Genomic DNA, 16,016 nt, shown 5'->3' with positions numbered 1-16,016 from the left:
TCAAATCGGAGCTGTAGCCACTGGCCTACGCCAGAGCCACAGCAACATGGGATCCCAGCCACGTCTGCAACCTACACCACAGCTCACGGCAATGCTGGATCATTAACCCACTGAGCAAGGGCAGGGACCGAACCCGCAACCTCATGGTTCCTAGTCAGATTCGTTAACCACTGCGCCACAACGGGAACTCCTGCATTTGCATTTTTAGAGGGAAATGAAATCCACATACTCACCCTAGTGCCAGCTGGAAACAACAGAGGAATGACCTAGAAAGGCTTAATTCCACCCTAAGTCAGGGTAATAACACATCACAATTGCTGGATTTATGTATCAAGGGCAATGCAGCTCATGAAGTTTTGTGATCCCGGTCAGAAAGACAGAGCTACAGTGAAAAAGCTACCTTTATGGAAAAGGCACAGGATCACTGTTACAGGCTGAGCTGCCCCCCCTCAATGGCCTCCAAATTCATGTATTGAAACTTAACCCTGAGTACCTCAGAATATAACTATAAGTAAGTTAAAATGAAGTCATTAGGGTGAGGTTTAATCCACTGTGACTGGTGTCCCTGTAAAAAGAAGGAATTAGGACATAGATATGTACAAGTACAGAGAAAACTACATGGAATGACAGGGAGAAATCAGCCAGGAGAGAGACCTCGGAAAGAACCAATCTCCCAACCCTGATTATGGACATCTAGCCTGCAGAACTGTGATAAAATAAATTTCTGTTATTTAAGTCACCCAGTCTGTGGCTCTTAGTTATGGCAGCCCTAGGAAATTAATGTAGTCATTCAAAGAAGGTAATCTGTTTCTACTATAATGAACTCACCTACTTTTATGGTAACAGTCAATGGTTAACCTAATAGATACCCATCATGAGATTATACAACTAATATACATCTGGTTGAAGGCAATTATAAACATTTCATTTATCTTACTCTTTTTTTTTTTTTTTTGTCTTTTTGCCTTTTCTAGACCACGGCATATGGAGGTTCCCAGGCTAAGGGTCTAATTGGAGCTGTAGCTACCGGCCTACGCCAGAGCCACAGCAATGTGGGATACAAGCCGCATCTGCAACCTACACCACAGCTCACGGCAACTCTGGATCCTTAACCCACTGAGCAAAGCCAGGGATCGAACCTGCGACCTCATGGTTCCTAGTTGGATTTGTTCACCACTGGGCCACAACGGCAACTTCTATCTTATTCTTGCACAAAGCAATCATAGTATGGAATTTGCTAAAGGTTGCATGATCCATTTATCTTTCTCCACTGTTTACACAATTATATCGTATGTATTTCTACAGTATTTCTTACCTATAAAATGCTTGATATATTTAATAAAATTTACACTTAATTTAGCGCTAAAAATAACTTGCTCTAATCATCATGCCTCAGAATAAGTTGAGTGACTTCGTCTGGACCTAAGGAATTTTTCAGAAAGCTTCTCTTCACGTTATCATTTTATTCTTTACTCATGAAATCAACATGTCATCATATTTAGAGTTTCTCTTCCTTCTAATGAAACACAAAAGGAAATGTATATCCATGTATGAATTCTATGAATGGAGAACTAATTTAGAGTATATTTTAAAGATAAGAAACATCTTTGTTTAGCCAAGGCCAAAGTGCCAAAATTTTCTGATTAACAGAAAATCTTCAAATCACATTTGATTAAAAGAAAATACATACTAGAGTTATTTTTTTGCTTGGGTCTTAAGGAAGAGATATCACTCAAAAATTTATTTTACAGGCATATAAATGTAAACCATTTTCTTTTGCTGTTATAATTAATTTGGGTTATCATTTGAAATGCTCCAAGAAAAAAGTTCATAACTTTTTTTTCTGAGCAAGATAAAAGTGAGTTGCAAACAATTATCTTTGAGGGGAGAAACTGTCAAACTCTACATGTAAATAGGGAAAATAGGGTTTTTCCTAATTGTCATTATAATACCTATACTGAAATAGTGAAGAAGAAAATGATCAATTTCAAATGCATCTAGGGAAACAAATGTTTCTTTTGAAACATACTTAAGAATTTCACAGTAGAGAGGGATGTGCGATCAAGATGGCTGAGGAGTAAGACATGGTGCTCACCTTCTCCCATAGGAAAACAAAAACAAAAACAAAAACAAAACCTACATGTAGAAGAATGATTATACTGAATGCTGGCAAGATACCTTAACCTCCAAAAAGGGCAAGAAACCCTGCACATGACTGGGTAGAACACAAGGGGACAAAAAAAAAGAAAGAGAAAAGCGGGGGGGGGGGGGGAGAATCAGGACAGGAACAGCTGTGAGAGAGCTGTGAAAAAGGAAAGGAATCTGAACCATGGGAGGCCACTTAATGGATGGGAAAATCAGCCAGGATGGAGAAGGAACCTCGAAGCCCCAGACAAAAGCACAGCAGCCAGACTGAGGAGGGCAAAGCAGAGAGATACCCTCACTGACTACCAGTATCACCACATGGGACACCATAGACTGAGACACTCAGGCAGGGGCTGGGTGCTTAGTCTCAGGCCAAGGATTCCGAGGTCAGTTCCTGAGAGAAAACTAAGGTTGGCTGTGTGGAGACAACCTGAGGGGCTAGGGAATGAAGCACCACAGCTGAGGGAGCATGGGAGGAAGCCTGGACCTATAGGAAAAGCAAGGAGTCATTGTTTGGAGGGGCTAGGGAATGAAGCACCACAGCTGAGGGAGCATGGGAGGAAGCCTGGACCTATAGGAAAAGCAAGGAGTCATTGTTTGGAGGGGCTAGAGAAGAGGAGAAAATCTGCCACAGGAATATCTTTCTCTGCAGAATTGTGTGGGCTCTTGAGTAGCAGAGGACCTCTTGCATGGGCTATATGGGCCAGGAGAAAACCACTACGGCCCTCTCCCACTCCAGAAGTGGGCATGGCCCACCACCACTAGAGGTCTGTGAACAGGCATTATCAGTGGCCCCAATCACCTCAGGGATCACTGCAGAGGAGAGCACTGCCACCAAAAGCTACCTGTTGCCCTCACTCCTTTGGGAATGCACATGCTCTGCCATTGCCACTCCCAAAGGGTCTGAGTGGTGCCCACACCTCTCTGAGGATCACTGCCACTTCACAGGGCACTGAAAACAGGAGCAGCCTGAGCCACCTCCCTGAGGGTATTCGCCACTGTCAAGGGCCCAGCAGCCAGGCATTTGCCAAAGGACCTGCCCACTGCCTCAATCTCCTAGAGTTTGTACACTGGCACACTTCCTATCAAGGGGATGAGACCCTTCAAATACTAAGGAAAGAGACAGCAAGCATCCAAACCAAAAGCAGTCCTAACATCAAAGAAAATAGTAAGCTCTCACAAGCTACCAGGGGCACTTTCACATATCAGTAGTCCTCCAAGACTATGGTAGATAGCTGTTTACCCTAAACTCAGTGAATAAGAAATATATAACAAAATGAAGAACCTCAGGAACCAATCCTGGTTAAAAGAACAGGAGAATTCCCCTGAAGGCGCAAACATTGAAACATAACTCTGCATTCTAAGAGACCTCGAGTTCAAAAATGAGATAGTGAAAATACTGAAGGAACTAGGAGCAGATATGAACAGTAATGCTTTAGAACCACTTTATAAAGGAACTAGAAAATATGAAGAGGAGAAAAGAAAAATTAGAAAATTCATTTGCAGAGATGTAAGCTGACATAAGGCATTGAAGACCAGAATGAATAATGCAGAGGAATGAATAAGTGACTTGAAAAACAGAGTGATAAAAATAACCTATCAGGACAGCAGACAGAAAACCAAATCAAAAAACATGAAAGCAATATAAGACATCTATTGGATAATATAAAGAGGGCCAATCTAAGCATAACAGGGATTCCAGAAGGAGAAGAAAAAGAAAAGGGGATTGAAAATACATTTCAAAAATATGGCTGAAAACTTTCCAAATATAAAGGAACAGATATCAAGATGCAGGAAGGGCAGAGAGTCCCAAATAAGTGGAACCCAAACATATCTACACCAATAAATATCACAATAAAAATGGCAAAAATTAAAGATAAGGAGAGGTTTCTAAAGCCAGCAAGAAAAAACAAAGAGTATATTAGAAAGGAACCCCCATAAGACTATCAGCTGATTTCTCTACAGATACACTACAGGCCAGAAGAGAGTGGCAAGATATATTCATAAAAGTTCTAAAAGGAAAAATTTGAAGTCGAGAATACTTTACCCAGCAAGATTATCATTTAAAATATAAAGAAAAATAAAGAATTTCTCCAACAAACAAAATCTAAAATATAGAAAGACTAAACCCATTTAAAAAAAATACTGAAAGTTGTCCTCTAGATAGGAAAGGAATAAGAAGATATATGATGGAAGAAATCACAAGTGGAAAGTAATAAATAAGAAGTATACAGAACTAAAAGAAAAAAAAATATTTGTAGAAGTGATGATAAACATGAAGAACAGCAAAAGGATAAACATGAAGATGTAAAAAAGGACATCAAAATCATAGAATGTGGAGAAGGAAAGTAAGAAAATCTAGACTTTTTTTTAAAGAATGTGTTTGAGTATATAACTATTAGGCTAAAGCATGCAGACAGGAAGGGGTTAACATACTTGAAAAACAGGGCAACCACAAATTAAAACTTAATAATACATTCAACAAAAACTAAAAATTAGAGGACACAAGCATAAAATAAATCATCAAACAAAAAGAAAAGAAAAGAAAAAGAAAACAAAGGAGAAACATGGAATCAACTGGAAAACAAGGTTTAAACTGACAACAAAGACATATTTATCAAGAATTACTTTAAATGTCAATGGATTGAATGCTCTAATAAAAAGACATACAGTGGCAGACTGGATTAAAAAAATAAGAGCCAACAATATCCTGCTTATAAGAGATTCACCTTAGGGCAAAAGACATATACAAACTGAAAAAGTGAGGGGATGGTAAAAGATATCTTATGTGAATGGAAGAGACAGGAAAGCGAGAGTCGAATACTCATATAAGATAAAATAGACTTTAAAACAAAGGCCATAAAGAAAGACCCAGAAGGAAACTTATGGTAAAAGGATAAATTCAAGAAGAGAATATTACATTTGTCAATACATATGCCCCTAATATAGGAGTGCTCAAATACATACAACAAATACTAGCAGACAGAAAAGGAAAAATTAATGGGAATGCAATAATAGTAGGAGATTTTTATACCCACTCACATCAATGGACAGATACTCTAGACAGAAAAATCAATAAGAAAATATCCTAAACGATACAATAGAACAGTGAGACTTAACTGATATTTTAAGGACATTACTTCCAAAAAAATAAGAAATACATTTGCAAATGAACATGGAATATTCTCTTGAACTGACCAAGTACTGGGGCATGAAAACCTCAACAAATTTAAGAGTAAAAATTATTCCAAATATCTTCTTTGACCACAACGGCATGACACTTGAAATTTACCAAAAGAAAATAAATGAGAAGAAAAACTTATTACATGGAGACTAAACAACATGCTACTAAAAACAAAAACAAAAACAATGGGTCAGTGAGGAAGTCAAAAGGGAAATGAAAAAAATACCTCTAGACAAATGACAATGAAAACACAACCATTCAAAATATATGGCATGCTGCAAAAGCATTCTTAGAGGGAAGATAATAGCAATAAAGGAAAAAAAATCTGAAATCAACAGCTCATAAATGAAAAAAAAAATCTCAAATCAACAGCTTAAAAGCATTCTTAGAGGGAAGTTCATAGCAATAAAGGAAAAAAAAATCTCAAATCAACAGCTCATAAAGGAAAAAAAAAAATCTCAAATCAACAGCTTAACCCGCCACCTAAAAGAATTAGAAAAAGGAGAACAAACGAAACCTAAAGTCAGCAGAAGGAAGGGAATCATAAAGATCAGAGAGGAAATCGGATGTTTGCCTGACTCTGATCTGTGCTTATGCTCAAGGTAGGGGTGGGACCCAGTGGCCCATTGGGAGTAGGTTTTGGGCAAGCAACATAGCACAAGCTGTGCTGGTGCTGGTGGTTCTGCCCTGGCCCACAGCCTAGGGACTCCTCTGGAATTGTTGGGAGAAACTACAAGAGAAACTTCAGCACATTCTACTAGGCTTTCCCATTCATCCTTGGGGACCAGCATTGGCAGTCCAAGGCCCAGCTATATGAACAGAACCAGCAAATGATACCAATGGAAATAAAGAGATTTCTGGCCTTTTGGATAGTGTCTTTTGGATGGCAGCTCCCAAAAACAGACATAGAATTGAAGTTAACTGGTATAGAAGAAGAAACCCACAGAAGCTTATTAAAGTTAAGAACAACATAGACGTTTGTCCTGAATGTGGACACCTGAAACAGAAACACATCCTCTGTGGCTATTGCTACAAGAAGGTGCGTAAGGAGACAGCAGAAATAAGATGACAGGTAGGGAAGCAATAAGGGGGCCTGTTCAAGGCTCCTGTCATGGAGACCATGGTGCTGCACTCAGGGCAGACACCCTCAGAGCAGGATCAGGGCAAAAGGATCATTGAGCGAGAGCAGAAGAGGCTGTCCTGGTTTACCCAGAACTGACACCAGACATGTTTCCAGAGGATAACTTCACATAATACATTTCTCCTGGGGAAAAAAAAAAAAAGGATGATTGATTCCTTGCTTCTTTTTTGGTTATGTGGTTATCTTGGCTATCCTTCATTTTTATGCTTGTTTTTAAATCATCAATATAGTTTAAAATATTCTTTATAAGCAGGTAGTTTTTTTTGTGGGTAATTTGAAGGTTATACCAGGAGTAAAGTTTGAAAATGTTTATGCAGAGAAAAAAAAAGAGAGGAAATTAATAAAACAGAGATTCAAAAAAACAATAGGAAAAAAATCAATAAAACCAAGAGTTGGATCTTTGAAAAGGTAAACAAAATTAACAAACCACTGGCCAGACTTACCGAGAAAAAGAATCCAAATAAACAAAATAATAAATGGAAAAAAGCAGAAATCTCAACAGATACTGCAGAATTAAAAAAAAATAAGAGACTATTAGGAACAATTATGTGCCAACAAATTTGACAACCTAGAAGAAATGGAAAACTTTCTAAAGACATACAACCTGTCAAAACTGAATCAAGAAGAAATACATCATTCAAACAGACCAATTGCTAGAAATGAAATTGAATATGAATAAAAACACTCGCTACAAACAAAAAGTTCAGGACCAGACTACAGGTGAATTATACCAAACATACAAAAAATAAATTATACCCATTCTTAAAACATTCCAAAAGGTTTAAGAAGTAGTAATGCTCCCAAAGATATTCCATGAAGCCACCATCACCCTAATACCAAAACCAAAGATACCACCAAAAAAGAAAATATAGGCCAATATCTTTGATGAATATAGATGCAAAAATTCTCTACAAAATTTTAGACAACCAAATACAAAAACACATAAAAAAGATCATACACCATGACTAAGTGGGATTCACCTCAAGATCACAAGGATGGTTCAACATATGCAAATCAATCAATGTCATACACCACATTAACAACAGAAAAGTCAAAAAACACATGATCATCTCAATAGATGCAGAAAAAGCATTTGACAAAATCCAACATCCATTCCTGATAAAAACTCTTACCAAAGTAGGTATGGGAGAACATATCTTAACATAAGAAAAGCCATTTATGACAAACCCATAGCAAGTATATTACTCAATGGAGAAATGCTGAAAGCCTTCCTGATAAAATATGGAACAAGACAAGGATGCCCACTCTCACCATATTTATTTAACTTAGTATTGGAAGACCTAGTCACAGTAATCAGACAAACAAAAAAAATAAAATAAAATGTATCCAAATTGGAAGAAAACAGGTAAATTTATCAGTATATACAGATGACATGATACTATATAGAAAACCCTAAGGACTCCATGAAAAATCTACTCAAACTGATCAATGAATTTAGCAAAATAGCAGGATACTATACTAACATTCATAAATTGGTTACATCTCTGGATACTTATAATGAAATATTAGAAAAGGAATATACAAATAAACCTTTTAAAATTGCACCGCTAAAAAATTAAAAACCAGGAATAAACCTGGCCAAGGATGTGAAAGAGCTATACACTAATAAGAGAAATCAAAGAGAATTCAAAGAAATGTAAAGATATTCATGCTCCTGGATTGGAAGAATTAATATCATTAAAATGAACATAGTACCCAAAGCAATATACAGATTTAATGTGATCCCTATCAAATTACCCATGCCATCTTTCATAGAACTAAAACAAACAAACCAAAAATTTATATGGAACCTTAAAAGATCCAGAATTGCCAAAGCAACCCTGGGGGTAAAATGCCAAGCAGGAGGCATAATTCTCACAGACTTCAGACAATATTACAAAGCTACAGCAATCGAGACAGTGTAGTACTGGTACCAAAACAGACATACAAACCAATGGAATAGAATAGAGAGCTCAGAAATTAACCCGACACCTATGGTCAATTATCCAATGAAGGAAGCAAGAATATAAAATTGGAAAAAGGACAGTCTTTTCAGCAAGCAGTGCTGGGAAAACTGGACAGCTAAATGTAAATCAATGAAACTAGAACACAGCCACACACCATGCACAAAAATAAATTCAAAATGGCTTAAAGACTTAAACATAAGATAAGAAACCATCAAACTCCTAGAAGAGAACACAGACAAAACATTCTCTGAAATCAACCTTACAAATGTTTTCTTAGGTCAGTCTCCCAAAGCAATAGAAATAAACAAAAATTAACCAATGTGAACTAATCAAATTAACAAGATATTGCACAGAAAAGGAAGTCATTAAAACAAACAACAACAACAAAAAGATAACTTACAGAATGGGAGAAAATAGTTGCAAACGATGCCACCAACCATGGCTTAACCTTCAATCAACTCACACAACTCAACAGCAAAAAAACAAAAAAACAAAAAACAAAAAAAACCCAAACAACTCAACAGAAAAATTGGGAGAAGACCTAAACAGACATTTCTCCAAAGAAGGCATATGGATGGCCAACAGGCAAATGAAAAAAATGCTCAATTTCTCATCTCTAATTATTAGAGAAATGCAAATCAAAACTACAATGAAGCACCACCTCACATCAGTCAAAATAGCTGTCATTTATAAGTCTACAAATAACAAATGCTGGACAGAGTGTGGAGAAAAATGAACCCTCCTACACTGTTGGTGGGAACGTAAACTGATACAACCACTATGGGAAACAATATGGAGTTTCCTCAGAAAACTAAATATAGAACCACCATATGATCCAGAAATCCCACTCCATATCCAGATAAAACTTTCTTTCAAAAAGCTACATGTTCATAGCAGCACTTTTTATAATAGCCAAGACAAAGAAACAACCTGAATGTCCATCAACAGTTGAATGGATTAAGAAGATGTGGTACCAAATAACAAGTGCTGGAGGGGCTGTGGAGGAAAGGGAACCCTCCTGCACTGTTGGTGGGAATGTAAACTGGTACAGCCACTATGGAGAACAGTTTGGAGATACCTTAGAAATCTATACATAGAACTTCCATATGACCCCACAATCCCACTCTTGGGCATCTATCCGGACAAAACTCTACTTAAAAGAGACACATGCACCCGCATGTTCATTGCAGCACTATTCACAATAGCCAGGACATGGAAACAACCCAAATGTCCATCGACAGATGATTGGATTCGGAAGAGGTAGTATATATACACAATGGAATACTACTCAGCCATAAAAAAGAATGACATAATGCCATTTGCAGCAACATGGATGGAACTAGAGAATCTCATACTAAGTGAAATGAGTCAGAAAGACAAAGACAAATACCATATGATATCACTTATAACTGGAATCTAATATCCAGCACAAATGAACATCTCCTCAGAAAAGAAAATCATGGACTTGGAGAAGAGACTTGTGGCTGCCTGATGGGAGAGGGAGGGAGGGGGAGGGATCGGGAGCTTGGGCTTATCAGACATGACTTAGAATAGATTTACAAGGAGATCCTGCTGATAGCATTGAGAACTTTGTCTAGATACTCATGTTGCAACAGAAGAAAGGGTGGGGGAAAAATGTAATTGTAATGTATGCATATAAGGATAACCAACCCCCTTGCTGTACAGTGGGAAAATAAAAAAAAATTAAAAAAAAAAAAAAGAAGATGTGGTACATATACACAACGGAATATTACTCAGCCATAAAAAGGGCAAAATAATGCCATTTGCTACAACATGGATGGAATTAGAGATTCTCATACTAATTGATGTGAGTCATAAAAAGAAAGAAAAATACTATGCTGTATCATTTATATGTGGAATCCAAAATATGGCACAGGTGAACCTATCTATAGAACAAAAATAGTCTCAAAGATATGGAGAACAGAGTTGTGGTTTCCAAGTGGGTGGGGGAAGGAGTGAGATGGACTGGAATTTTGGGGTTAATAGATGCAAACTATTGCATTTAGAATGGATAAGCAATGAGAGGTTCTGCTGTATAGCACAGGGAACTATATACAATCACTTGTGGTAGAACATTATAGAAGATAGTATGAGAAAAATAACATATATATATGTATGACTGGATCACTTTGCCGTACAGCAGAAATTTCCAGAACATTGTAAATCAACTATAATTTAAAAAAATTAAATTAAAAAAAGAACTTCAATGGAAATAATTTGCACTCAACATTTTGCTACTCATAGACAAGTTGTTTACACTAGGTCTATTTAACTTCGGTCTGTTACAATGAGAAATTATAATTTGGGAAAATTGAGCATAATAAAGATTGTTGCCATAAAAGAATAAGTAGATTTTTCTCTTAAAAGTCTTCATATGTGTCAATAGATTTGTATATACTTGGTTCAATCTTTATATTCTAATGGACTCCCAGAAGCAATTATCAGTATTTGAAATCATGTTTTTCTGCTTTAAAGCACATATAAGCATGTATACAATTATTTGTCATATATTTTTGACAGGAATACAGATTCTAATTCACACAAAAAATCAATCAAATCTCTTCTATTTGTAATCAATTTCCTTTAAAAATTAATATAAATTTAGTTACATATCCTAAAGGATTTGTACAATTTTATATTCATAATGATGTTATTTGAAATAATGATGACACTTAATCTGTTCCTAGATAAGACAATAGCTTATTTAAGGGGGGGAAATTCGTTGTTATTCCTGATATAGTGAGTATTAGGGGACATAAGGTGTAATAGTATTTTACCTAAAGTTTTTTTTTCTCTTTTTTAAACAAAAAATTAGGCACAGACGTAGCACAAAGGAAGACTGAGGGATTTGGTTTTGAAAAGGAGAAATAACCTGAAGGAAAATTATTGATCAAACCTTGGAGATGAAGTAGAAAAGAGAAGTTTGGTGTCATCTTTTTCATAGGCCATTGACTATTAGAATCCACATCAGTCTGCCTCTATACAGGGAAGACATGCCAAATCAAATCAGAATGTTAAACTCCAATACTATCTAATCTGTTTGTGTAGCCAAAACCTCAAAGTTCCATCATGACAAATATCCCATCTTAAACAATTTGTTTCCTTATCATCTTTCCTTTGACATTTTATTATGTGACAGACCAAAAAAAAAAAAAAAACCCACTGATTTTCCTTGGAGAGTTTAATTCACATCTGGTATCTTTTACAAGGATTTCCTGACAGGAATGGCAATTATAATATGAAATTGTTCACTTTTAATAACATCTTTAAATATCACATGATTTACTTGAACACATATTAAAGTTCTGGAAGTAAAATGTCAAAGTGGCTTCAATACAGATAAAGTCAAATTCCTCCCCAAGGCTTAAAGAGAAATTGAGTGACCTGGGACTCACTCCCAACTTTATTTCCAGCACATAGATGGGCATCTGACTGCCCCTGGGAAAACATAAGTAGTACAAAATTTGTGAACTTTTTCACAAGGGATAATTTAAGCAACATGGACTTACTGAAGGAAATTCCCAAGAGGAAATTTAAAAAGCTTGCACACAGTGAAGCACACCTAGCTTATCCCATGCATTTCTCCCCATTTCTTCTGTAAAATATCTTTGTGATAGCAGAAAATATGGCTCTTTTATTCTGTTTTTGTGATTATAGTAAATGTAAAGTTTATTGGGAAGGTAGCAGGATCTAGTCTCTCTGTTCACATATTCCCCCCATTCCAGGAAACCATTTTAGGTGTCCCCGAGAACTCCTTCACCAAATGCCACTCTGTCCTCATAATACTGGAGAGAAATGCAGATCTGAAACTTGGCCATCTCTAATGAAGCTTTTAGGAATTCAGACCCATCAGGGAAACAGGAAATTTTAGTGAAGCCCATTTCACTTGGCTTGTGTTGAGGAGAAATGCCCATCACAATCCCTCAGTTGAATGGATAGGATATCGCAATATTCATGATGTGGCTGATGACTCATAGACATCATTTCCTTTGGAAAGTGATTCTCTGACTTCGTTTGTGGTTAATTCATTGCTAAGATTATACTTTGTTGTTTTCTATTTTGATAAAAAATGATATAAAGGTAATAGATACTTTTGCCTACACATACGTTTCTATAATGAAGAAAAACTGATAGTTAGGCTTAGTTTTTTAGTTCCGGACCTTAGGCAAGTTTCTTAATCTTTCTATACAACCAGTAATCTTGTAAAACATCAATAATAATTGTATCTACCTCATAGCTTTGTTTTGGAATGTGATATGGCATGTAAGTCATTTAGAATGGTCTTAAGCATATACTAAAAACTTTAAAAATGTTAAAATGTTAGTTATGAAGATTTACAGTGGATGTAGTGAATATTAATTTGCATGTTCCGATGAAGAACTTTTTATGATATTTTGAGTCCCGGGCATTTTCCTTTTTTACTTGTTTATTTTACTGTTTAAGTGAATGAGAGGCCACCATTTTGTTCTATTACCATGAAATGTTATAGGGGAAGCAATTAATGATCATTTCTGATCTTATGACACAATAAAGAGATCAACAATTAATGGAAAATAAATCTGTAACTTTAGGATGTGTCAGCTGCTGTAAATAAGAAACCTAAGTCCATCCTGCATTGTGGATAACTGAGTCCACTGACCTTATCAGAAAAGGAAAGAGTCCTGTTAATTAAGGATAATGTTTATTTTCTATTTCTTTCCTCAGAGTAATTCTTTTAGAGTATATATGTTTTAACCTAACTATATCATAAACTTAAAAAAATAACAAATAAAGACATTTTAGTTCAGTAAAGGGACCTGGGAAGGTGTATTTGCAGCACGCTTGATCATTCCATCCTGTCATTTGGGTGGCCCAGAGTCTGCAGGTTCTGCTTAAAACCAAATTCTCTTTTGTCTTTTTGTCTTTTTAGAACTGTACCCACGGAATACGGAGGTTCCCAGGTTAGGGGTCCAATCGGAGCTCCAGCTGCCGGCCTACACCATGGCCACAGCAACACAGGATATGAGCCATGTCTGTGATCTATACCACAGCTGTTGACAATGCCGGATCCTTAACCCACTGAGTGAGGCCAAGGATCGAACCCATGTCCTCATGGATGCTAGTTGGGTTCATTAACAGCTGAGCCATGATGGGAACTCCCAGACCAAATTCTTTTATAATAATTTTTATATTATGACCAAGAAAATATCCCTAAGATGGAAAAGTTTTGCTCATGTTTTCTCTGAGGTGTTTTATAATTTTTGTTTTTACTTTTAAGTCTATGTTCCAAGTTAATTTTGTGTGTGGTGTGAAATAGGAATTGATTTTCCCCCATAGATATCCAGCTGTGGGAGCACAATTTATTAAAAATACAGTATTTTTTTTCCCATTGAACTTCCTTGGTACTTTGGTTAAAAATTAATTTACCATATATGGCTGCTTATATTATTTTGGACTCTATCCTTCATTGATCCTACATGTCTATCTTATCAAAAGCACATTTCCTTGCTCACTGTAACTCTTTAAGTATTGAGATCATTTAGTGTAGGCCTTTTTATCTTTTTTCTTTAAATTATAGTTGATTTACAGGGTTGTGTCAATTTCTGCTTTACAGCATAGTGACCCAGCTATATATATCTATAAATATCTATACATATATGTACACTCCTTTTCTCATACCATCCTTTCAATTTTGTTCTTTTTTTATGTTAGTTGGGTTATATTACTTTGCTTTCATTTTCATGTAAATTTTAGAATCAATTTCTGCAGTTTTTCAGAAAATGAGTATATTTATAATGATTATATTGAATCTTTCAATCAATTTAAGAACAGTCAGAATCAATTTTGAGTAAAAATGATGAGGTTATTTTTTTTCATTGCTTTAGGGATGATGCATAATTCATCAACAAAAATGAGATAATTATGGGTTATTTAAGATAATCTAAGTTTGTCAAAGTTGTGTTCTGTATTTAGTTCAATAATTTTTTTAGTGAATGAGGACTGAATTTTTTTCACATAATTTCAAATAATTAATTTTTCAAATTATGATTACATAATTTTTTCAAATAATTTCAAATAATTAATTTTTCAAATTATGATTACATAATTTTCTCCTTTATTTCATGATATATACCGATTGCTTTTTCAGATGTTAAACTGCATTCTAGGGATCAATGCACTTTGACATGATATATTTTCTTTGTATTGCTAGATATTATTTACTAATATTTTGTTATGGACTTTTGCATCCATGTTTATGATTTATTTGGATAGGCTATGTTGGCTTTTTTCATAATTCTTTCTTCTAGTTTTAGAAGGATAAGACTTACCTTATGAAATCAGTTTTAAGTGTTCCTGCCTCTATTTTATTGGAAAAGTTTGTGCAGTATTGACAGTATTCTTCTCTAAATAACTTTATCATTCAATGATTAAGCCATCTGAACTTAGAGCTATTTTTGTGGGAAGTTTTTTGTGTTAATTTTCTATGGCTACCACAACAAAATACAACAGATTGGGTGGCTTAAAATAGCAGATCATTTTTCTTTTCCATCACACATTTCCAGAAGTTAGAAGTTCATGACCAAAGTGGCTGCAGGTTTGGCTTCTCTGTGGCTCTCTCCTCAGCTGGCCAGCTGTCTCCTCACGCTATACTCATGTGTTCTCATCTGTGACTACACATTGCTCATGTCCCTCTGTGCCAAATTTCCTCTTATTGTAAGGAAGCCAGTCAGAGTGAGTTAGACTCTACACTCATGGTCTCACTTTAACTGAATTATCTCTTTAAAGACCTTATCTTCATGTGCAATCACACGGTAAAGTACTGGAGGTTAGAACTTCAATGTAGGAATTTTGAGGGGACAAAATTCAGCCCACAACATTTTTCAACGAGAAATTCAATTTCTTTAATAGATATAGAAATATTTGAGTCATTTGCTTCTCTTGAGTGAGCTTTGATAGTCTGTACCTTCAATAATTTGACTATTACATCTAATTTATGTTGACACAAATTATTTTTACTATTATTATCATTTTTATGTTGGTAAGATGTATATTGGTATCTCTTCTTTCATTCCTGATGCTACTGCTTTCTGGTCTCTTTTGATTTTTTTTTTAAATTGGCCATTTTAGGTTAAAGTTTATCAAATTTATTCATCTTTTAAAAAATACAGCTTTTGACTTTATTAATTTTCTCTGTTGTTTGCCTGTTTTTTCCTTTTGTCTCCTAATATTTAATATTTCATTTTTATGTACATAAATTCATTTACATTACTGTAATATTCCTAAATTCTTGAAAGTCATTTAAATTTTTTCTCCTTTTCTAATTTAAGTATGTAATGCTATAAACATATATCTAAAAAGTACTTTAGCTATACCTAATACATGCTAATATGGTGTACTTTTATTTTTATTCAATTTGAAGTTTTTTAAATTTCTTTTTGACTTTTTCTTTAACCAATGTCTTCAAGCATATTAACTTTTGAGTAACTGGAGTGTTCCTAAATCCCATACAGAATTAGTTACTAATTCTGATTTTGTCAGAATATTTATGTAATGGTTTCATCTCATTTAAATTTATCAG

At 35.3% G+C, this 16,016-nt stretch overlaps 1 protein-coding gene and 1 pseudogene across 25 annotated transcripts in view; one reads left to right on the top strand and one right to left on the bottom strand.

The window, feature by feature from the left end:
- Positions 1–16,016, bottom strand: part of LOC100524732 (protein FAM170A) — a 689,565-nt gene that overhangs the window by 105,798 nt on the left and 567,751 nt on the right. The window lies entirely within an intron of this gene.
- Positions 2,067–6,548, top strand: LOC110259666 (large ribosomal subunit protein bL32m pseudogene; annotated as a pseudogene).

This window comes from Sus scrofa, chromosome 2 (assembly GCF_054392235.1).
Source record: "Sus scrofa isolate SSC_HxYL_T2T_F1_AM1 chromosome 2, Sscrofa_HxYL_maternal_Yorkshire_Landrace_v2.0, whole genome shotgun sequence".
NCBI lineage: Eukaryota > Metazoa > Chordata > Mammalia > Artiodactyla > Suidae > Sus > Sus scrofa.
This window is presented reverse-complemented; position numbering and strand designations above follow the sequence as displayed.